At 41.2% G+C, this 9316-nt stretch overlaps 1 long non-coding RNA gene across 1 annotated transcript in view; it reads right to left on the reverse strand.

Moving 5' to 3' along the window:
• LOC139435193 (uncharacterized) overlaps positions 1 to 7234 on the reverse strand; it is a 29890-nt gene extending 22656 nt beyond the window's left edge. Inside the window, exon 1 of the long non-coding RNA XR_011644467.1 lies at positions 6915 to 7234. This is a non-coding gene — a long non-coding RNA (uncharacterized lncRNA). The remainder of the gene's footprint in view (positions 1 to 6914) is intronic.
• Positions 7235 to 9316: the final 2082 nt, after the last annotated feature.

A 9316-nucleotide genomic window follows, 5' to 3' on the forward strand; every position in this document is an offset into this window, starting at 1 on the left:
GCTAAAATATACTGCATTCTACATTTCTTTGCTAAAGGTTTAGCTCCTCAGCAAACTATGATGCAACTCCACTTTTTTACAACATGGAACTTGTGTTAATCATGTTGTGTTACCCCATTACTGTGTTTATGTGTATGGCTTATTGTCTTAGTGGTTAAACATGTTAAGATGATTTTCTAATGGCCAGCAACCAGGACTCGTCGTGGAAAGGACAAGTCACTCATAAAAACAAATGCAGACTTGATTAATTTCTTGAGCACATTGTTTTCCCCCTCACTGGGCCTTTATTATTTTGACATCATGGAAGGTTTAGAAATAATGCTTTTTAGAATAACCTTTAATAAGGTCTTCCATGTAACAAAAAAACGTTTGAGAGGCTAAAGAAAGCATAAAGACGTACACGTCTGTGTGTTTGCTGATGTGCTTTTCTGTTATGTTGTGCGTGTGTACAGTTTATATTGACATATTATGGTCTGTTCTATGTGTTATTTAAAATGATATGCCATTCCATATTTTAAGTTAGTTCATATTCACCACTCATCATATTACTGTATTATACCCATGCTATATGCATAGCACTGGGACATTGTTTTTCATGGCCAGTAGTGCTTTTATTTTGTCTTTAAAGCTGAGAGTGTGAGCTATACAACGCTTACTGTACTCTCAGGGACTTAAACCTCATCTAAGAGAAAGAATAACGTGTCATGTGATGTCATTCAGGTTGCTTTTTAGCTGTGATGCATAGACTCTTCCAGAAGGTAATGAGTGCTTGCATGTTTGTGGAGGATAACTTTTTGATAGACACTGCTGAGTCGGGAGCAAATTTCAGTTAAAGACCAAATCACAATCTATTCATTCCATTACTGTGAATCAATTAAACTTCTTCACATACTAAGCTGTCGTCTACCTCCTGCCTCCTTCTTGATGCTAAAACATGACTGCAGAATATGTGTTTATAAAAAGAGGCTTCAATTGTGAAAACAGAAGCTGATATTATCCAGTAGCATTTTCTGTCCACCTGCTCCGATACATATGATTCATTCTGTGGGTGAACATCTGATCTGTCATACTGGTTACTCAAGCACTCTGGGTTCTTGGTTTTCAGACACTTAAAAAGGCTGGTTGGAAACTAGAACTTTATTGTACAAGGTTTCCCCTAAAATGCCTAAGCTGCCCAAAGACAACCCTTTAAAGCTGTTGGATTGTCTGTGACTAAATCCTTTGCAAACACTGCCCTTCCTGGGAACCAAGAAATCGCCTAACTATTTCAGTAAGAAAAATACACAAAAGTGTCCAGGGATTAATGACTAAATTTGAATGTATCAAAGTAGGTGGAGTAATCAGCTATGTCTGGAAAGGAAATGTACTCTTAACAAAAGTCTGATTTGATCATAGCTGACAAGTCCACCCAGAAAGAAAACAGCGGAGCTGTGAAGTGGTCGCTCGCTGGGATGAAACAGCTGCTGGACAAACAGGAAAGGAAAACTTGAAAGCAGAGCACCTGGGTTCACAGAGTGTACTCACACACATTCAGCATCCTTTCATGCCCTTTCAGCATACTGTATCTCTATAAACACACGTGAACACATACTGTGAGCAAGTATAGTGGACTTCAAATATGGTCACTACTTGGAAAAAGCAAAAATTATCTAATCCTAGTGGCAGACTGGGCCTTGCTTTAAGAGAGTGGGATGTTCTGAGTCAGAACTTGATAACATTTCCAGCGGAGCGGGGATACGTGTGGGTCACCCCTTTCCTCAATAAAGATAAAACAGAACAGGAGAAAGTAAACAATTTGAGGCAAGGAAAAAAGTTGTCGACCTATGACCGAACTCCATTCATAAATGCTCAGCCAAGCAGTTCTCATTTTATCCTTACAGGCCCACTTCATGTTTGCTGCACGTGTTTTTATTCAGGAGGCCCCCTTCGCCACTCCACCCTGACCTGATGGGGACCACAGGCGGCTCCACAATGGAGACTGTGTGCGCTCACTGAATGACAGACCTGTCCATACAAGCTACAAGGACACCCCCCCCCCCCTCTTCACACACACACACACACACACACACACACACACACACACACACACACACACACACACACACACACACACACACACACACACACACACACACACACACACACACACACACACACACACACACACACACACACACACACACACACACACACACACACACACACACACTTATAGCGCAGACAGACATGTCGTAGGATTTGATCACAAGATTTTTGTGATCAAACTTCAGATTATTCAGCAGGAATGTGTCTGCTTAAAGCCAAATGGCTGCTTCGATGATAATAACCCTTGAACCTGTCTGGATTTGTGCTGCCTCCATGATGACATGCTTTTTTTCACATTAGAGGTGATAAGCTTCTTCTGTATAATGCAAGAAGCTGAGAATGCTCATTAATGTTGTCTTCCACTTAAAATTGATTTGCACGTGCATAGTATGTGCTCATGGATCATGAGCAGACCACCTGACACACAGGCCCTAACTCATCACCTGGGATTGTTAATATTTACTGATAAGGAGATGCTTTCATGAATAATGAACACATTTGCATAATTATCCCATCCAGTTAAGTGAAAAAACACATGATGAGACACATTCAATTTCCATTTCAGGCCCATTGAGAGAGTGAATGAATAGTCACCGAGATATAATGACTTACAGAAGCAAAGAGAACGCTAACAAATTAGTACAATGCCTTTTTCTTATAGGATTGTAAAATGTTATCTACTTCTCTATATGCGCTTAGTGTCTTCTTAGGAGTGTGTGAGCCCTTGTGTGTGTGCGTGCGTGCCTTTGCTCGTGCACGTACTCAACCCCCCACCACCCCAATCCTCTCCTCTCCACTATGAGATTTATTGCGAAACAGCCCTGTGAGAGAGTACACATGCTCTGCCCAGTCTCCGTACTGCACCCTGACAATTACTGCTATATATACACCGCTCCAAATGAAAGCCATGAACCGGTGTGATTATAGGGTGGAGCACAAGCAAAGAGGGAGAGGGGGGAAACGAAAAAAGTAAGGCAAGTTGAGAGAACAGGGGAGAGAGACATAAGAGGTTTCTTAATACTCAAATTTCCCCTCCTTGACTCCTATCCTCGACTCCTATCCTCGAGAGTTGGTGCCGCCCACAGGAGATGCGAGCGGAGGACTGAGGAGGGGAACCGAGGAGAGAGGAGTGGAAGCAGCAGGCGGTTAGAGAAATGAGAACTCCTCTCCTCTGAGCGGTCATTTTAAAGAGACGTCCATTAATGATGACAGGAGGCACAGCAGCACTCTGTCTGATGGACAGATGTGTTCATGATGACTTACGTATATATTTACTTTTAATTCATTGACAGTGCGGTATAATGAGACAATAACAGGCTACAGATGCGGACATATACACACACATATATTTATATAAATATATACAATTTCAGAATCAAACAAGTATGAGAGCACTCTCATATTAATGTAACACAATCAGAGACTGGATATATCCCCCCCTCTCTCTCTGGTCGCTGAAATGGGGAATTGAAATTACGGGCCAAAAGTTGTACAAGTATTAAAAGTAAGCATAGGACAACCAACTGAGACCCGTCTGTCCGCCACACACACACACACACACACACACACACACACACACACACACACACACACACACACACACACACACACACACACACACACACACACACACACACACACACACACACACACACACACACACACACACACACACACACACACACACACACACACACACACACACACACACACACACACACACACACACACACACACACACACACACACACACACACACACACACACACACACACACACACACCCTAAAGCATAATCAGGCTACAGCCGTTGTGTATTTTATTATGTGAAGCACTAAATCAGGGGTGGGGAACCTTTTTCCTCTCAAGGGCCATTTCAATTTTTTCAACATCCTCCGAGCGCCGTTCAAATTATTGACCTCTGCTTAAAAATGCTAAAATTCATTCATTTGGCCTTTCTTTCATGCTGTGCAAAGAAAAAGCAACCTCTTAATCCAGATATCTTACCATGACTCGCGCATAGACACACAAGATGTGTGCAAATGTATTTAGTTTCCTATCCATGTGCACATGATTTCAGTTGGGGGGGGACCTAACCTCCTCTAGGGGAGTCCGGGGGCATGCTCCCCCGGGAAGATTTTTTAAAAGCATCAATCTGGTGCACTTTGAGAGCAACATTAGGAGATCTATGGATACATCTCTCAACACCCATATGAAACAGAACTGTAAGCAGATTTATTTTTCTTTATGGATATTTTACAAATCACTCCCCTTTCAAATTGTATTCTTGTTTATTAATAACAACTTTTTGTTACTGTCATATAGTATTTTATACCTGTTTACTTTATTCACTTATTTTTTTTATAATGATCATATAAAGATGTGCCTTTACCTCACTGGTAGTAGAAAAAGCTTCTTATATTCGTTAGCATAGCTAGCTAACCAGATGCTAATAACAACAAAGTTATTGACTGTATGATCAGTATGACAGATGAACAGATCGCCACTGGGCTTACAACTAAAGACACAGCCACGCAAAAGCTGCCGCATGTGCATCCTTATGGGTAGTCCCGGCCCGGAGCCGTTCTGGTGCTCTCCGTCAGATTTGCACCCCTGTCAGACAAGATATACCACGTGATGACACGTTAGGCTCGTGTTGTGATCAAGGACCCTGACCTTGGCCAGGAAAAACAGACACTCGCTTGTTTAATTTTTTTGCGGTCTAGATTTCTTACACATTTTTATTTACATTGTGTTTATAAATTACCTCGAGGGCAAAAAAAAAATATCGACTCTTTGTTTGTAGATATCTACTAAACTAAAGCAAATAAAGAGAGTAGGCCTGTTATACTGAATGATATTATACACACACTGCTCTGCTTTCTGCACGGACATCACAGCTGTTCTCACTGTATCGCGTTGCCGTTCAAGCAGTAACTAAAATAATATCCAAGGGATGCATGCAGAGCTTGGCTGAGATAACTCCGGCCGTGCGTAACGCCTCCACCGTTCCCGGAAATGCATCCGCGGAGGGGATCATCAGTGGGTGTTTATCAATCGCGAGGATGCTGGCTTGGTAGTCGTGTACTTCCAAGTCACTTCCTTCAGAAACGAAGCAAGTATACTTCCAAGCAGGGCCGGCCCTGACCAATTTGCCGCCCTAGGCGAGATTTTAGATGTTGATGCTGTATCACTGGGCTCTGCTGAGGTGGTATGAGGCCCAAACATTTTCAAAAGTGCATCTGGAGAGAGAAGAGAAGTATATGTGACCATCAACAGATGCATTATATTTGCTAGACCTAATTATATTATAGAAATCAGAAAACAGGAGCAGCTCACAAAATAATTAGAATATCATGGAATATATTGCCTCCATGTAGAATTGATGCATTTATCTCTGCAAAAGGAGCCCCGACCAAGTATTGAGTACATATTTGAATACACTTTTCAGAAGATCGAAATATCTGTATTATAAATCCTTATCTAATATTATACTAGATACAGGATTATTGATTTTCATGATCTGTAAGCTGTAATAATCACAATTAAAACAAAAAAGGTTTGAAATATTTCACTTCATGCATAATGAATCAAGAATATATGATTAATTTGTTTTATTAAATTAAAGAAAAACAGTTCTATGATATAGTTATTCTTTTAGATGCACCTGCAGATTCTGCGACTTACCAGATGGCAAAGAAGCAGCTACATACATTGTAATATAGCATATTAAAGATAAAGGCTAAGGTATGCAGTATTTACAGTAGTGACAAGCATTTGAACGCTGATGTAAACGTTACACTATTGATTATTGAACATACTTTAAAACTGTAAGGCAATACAGTTAAAGGCCTACAACTATAAATTATTGAGGGGATGTAAAAGGAATAGCATTTTAATGACTATCATTATTAGCCTATTACTACAAGCAGGGCAAACATTGGCTCACCTCAACAGATATAGTAGATGATATATAGCAGGTGATGTAACTCTTTCCAAATGTCCCTGAATTTAAGGTGGGAGTAACGGTAATAATTGACGTTAACTCTAAATGTAACTATTGATTAGCAAACAAACGACCTTGCTATCGTCTAAAAGTAAGCTAGCAAGTTAAAACTGTTCCATCAACGGTAACTACAATAAATTGTTTTACTTTGTTTAATCATCATCACATTAACGTTACTGTACCTTTGTCTTTCTCCCGTTTGTCCTCCTCCTCTTTTCTTTTCTTTCTTCCCTGGGCACCAGATAACTTTGTTCTTTTCGACATGCTAATTACCGTCTTTTTTTTCTTCTCCCGAGTCACAGCAGGTCAAAGGCGGCGCTCCTTGAGGACATAAACAGCCTGCGGGGCTGGGGCAGTTCAACTTACCTGAATTAGGGGGGGGGCGCCATACTGTATGGGCGCTGTACGCAATATAGGCGTAGTTCTGTTAAGATAAGATAATAAGATGTACTTTGTTGATCCAAAATCGGGAAATTGTTTTATTTTGAAAAAAAAAATCCCAATTAATTTTTTTTTTTTTAATAAAATAAATATTTCCCCCAATTGTCAGCGCCCCCCTGGCTTGATGCGCCCTTAGCATTCGCCTATACTGCCTATGCCAACGGCCGGCCCTGCTTCCAAGCCACGGCTACGGAAAACGAAGAAGAATGGAACAGGCTAACAAGTGTGCCACTAACATAAACTGTACCGAAAATAAATACCCCACGATGTCTATCTAATTATGAACTTGCTTTACTTTCATGGAACACATTTTTGGTGATAACAAACAAATGTAACAAAGTAACATATTTACCAGCACATGTTCTACGCCACTACATACTTACATTTAAATGTGTGCTGCGTTGCATCAGCCATTCTCCGCAAGGGTTTTTGAAATTGGTCCGTGTGCAAAGCATTGTGGGGATGAAAGACGCGAAGTCTACCCATGTGCAGCCTCGAAATTTCCCCCAAACCAAGGACGTGGCCTCGGTGGAATTCCAAGGGTCCTTCTCACTTCGGTTAAATTGATTCCTTGCGTCTCTCACTTGCGTCGTTTCCCTGCGACTAGTCCCTCCCACCAGGGAAGCATGGAGAGATGCCACGAGAGTTCTTATTATACATCCATGCACGAGAAGCAGGGAAATTAGTTCCTCCGGAGCGTCACGTGAAGCGACGTCCGTTTGTGATGACGCTGCACAGCTGATCGTCTGACAGCAGCTCTGTCCCCGTTATTTCCACACACACCCCCGCATACACATTTACTGACACAAACATTTGTATCATCTGTTGTAGACCCAAATAAATAAAATCAAATAAGAACTCATTCTAAAAAAAATAAACGCCATTCTTAAAATGTATAAACGAACAATAGTTTGATTAATATTGATTAGAGTGCACAATAGAAATAAAATAATTCAGAGAAGAAAAAGAGATATATATTATCTATCAAAACCCAGTTAGATTAACATTCATTGGATTGCACACTTTGTTTGTTTGTGTGGATATGTAGCAAATTAACATTTTAATAGCACTTAATGACTGACTGAATGGAAATGACAATAAATGAAAATGTAAAACGAAAAAAGCGATCATGAAAATGTTTCCAAAAAATGAAGAAAATTATTTTTGACCACTTTGTTGTTCAGATATATATCACATATTTGTAACTAAATGATACATTAATTGAAACAAAACACAGTATAAACTGAGGAGTGAGTCCCGTGAGTTTCTTGTATTTTCTTCACTCCTGGGAAACTGCTCTCATGTCAAGAAGCATCAGATCAGTGCATGCACTGCATCGTCCAATCAGTGAGCGATACACAGTAAGGGGGCGGGGCGAGTGTCTGAGGATTTCATCGAAGGATGGTCTGGTGGTTCCTCGATTATAGCTCCTACATTATCGCTCCTCGCTCCTTGATCCTCCGGCAAAAATAAGGCCATTGGGACGCTACTCAAGATGGCGCAGACAAATCAACTTCCGGTGAGACCGAGACCGAGGAGCGAGGAAATGAAAAATAAGAGAAGTGAGAAGGGCCCCAAGTATGCTGGAGATTGGAACAGTCCTTCGGCGGCACTCGATGACGTAGCATCCTTGAAATATTGGCTTGGAAGCCAGAATCCTAGAGATTGAGAAACGGCCCACGTCAAATCGGTTAGAGCTCCTCCAGAGAGCCTCCTCGATGCTCAATGCTCAATCCTCGAAGTGCATTTAGAGAAATTAGATGTCCTTCAAAATGGCGCGCTGAAATTCATTTCCGGGTGACTACCGGAGGACCGAGGAGTCGAGGAGTCGAGGAAGGGAAATTTGAGTATTGAGAAACCTCTTGAGAGAAGAAGGGAGACAGGCAATACAAGTGGAAGTGACTCAAGTCTGATGTAAATGGCATTGTTCACTTTTCATAAATCACAGTGTTTATGAAACAGAAGGTTTGAGTCTGAATAGCTTCCTTTTTTTAAATGTTGAAGTGGGAGGGTGAGATTAAAGGGATGAGAAGCATGCAGGGAATGAGCAGCAATTTCTCCACTTTGAAGATTATGGCCTCGGTCTGCATACTTCTCCTTAATAAATTACACAGGAGAGCCTCAAATGTCAGAAAACTGTATATGGCAGAAGTTGCAAGAAGTGCTGCCCTCTTCTGGAAGTGAGGGAATCAAGTAAATTGAACTTGTATGAGATCTTAACATTTTTGAAAGAAGTTACAAAATAGCTTGTTATCATTCAACAATTGTATTTAAATAACTGTGGAGATACTTTTTTTTGTTAAGGGATAACATATGTTAAAGGACCACAAGCTGGATATGAACATCCTGCTGGCCGGATAATTTTCTGGTCTTCAGTGAAAACCAAGATTAGAGAACCAATGGAGAAATACTTCTGTAAGCCTGGCAAGAAAATTGACATAATAGAAGAGAATGCTTGACGCGATCACCCCGAGGTGAAGAATCTTCCACGGGCTATAAACAGTCAGTGTTCATATCTGTTCTCCATCCGTCTCTCACTGAGCTTGTCACCTCAGCTGAGTGACAGCCTACTGTCAGTCACGGGCTGCCCTGACTGTGCGGTCACCTCCGCCCGGCTGTGACATCAGGCTGCCTTAAAAGAGGCATCTAAAGAAAGATTGATAACACAGGAACTGATGTCACAGCGAAAATCCCCACATATGATGTATTGAACGGCTACATGTAATGGATGCAGGATGCTGCCGAGCTCAGGCCCCGGTGATGAGCGATTCACTAAATAGATCAG

The sequence above is a fragment of the Pseudochaenichthys georgianus genome, chromosome 15 (genome assembly GCF_902827115.2).
Source record: "Pseudochaenichthys georgianus chromosome 15, fPseGeo1.2, whole genome shotgun sequence".
NCBI classification, from domain to species: domain Eukaryota; kingdom Metazoa; phylum Chordata; class Actinopteri; order Perciformes; family Channichthyidae; genus Pseudochaenichthys; species Pseudochaenichthys georgianus.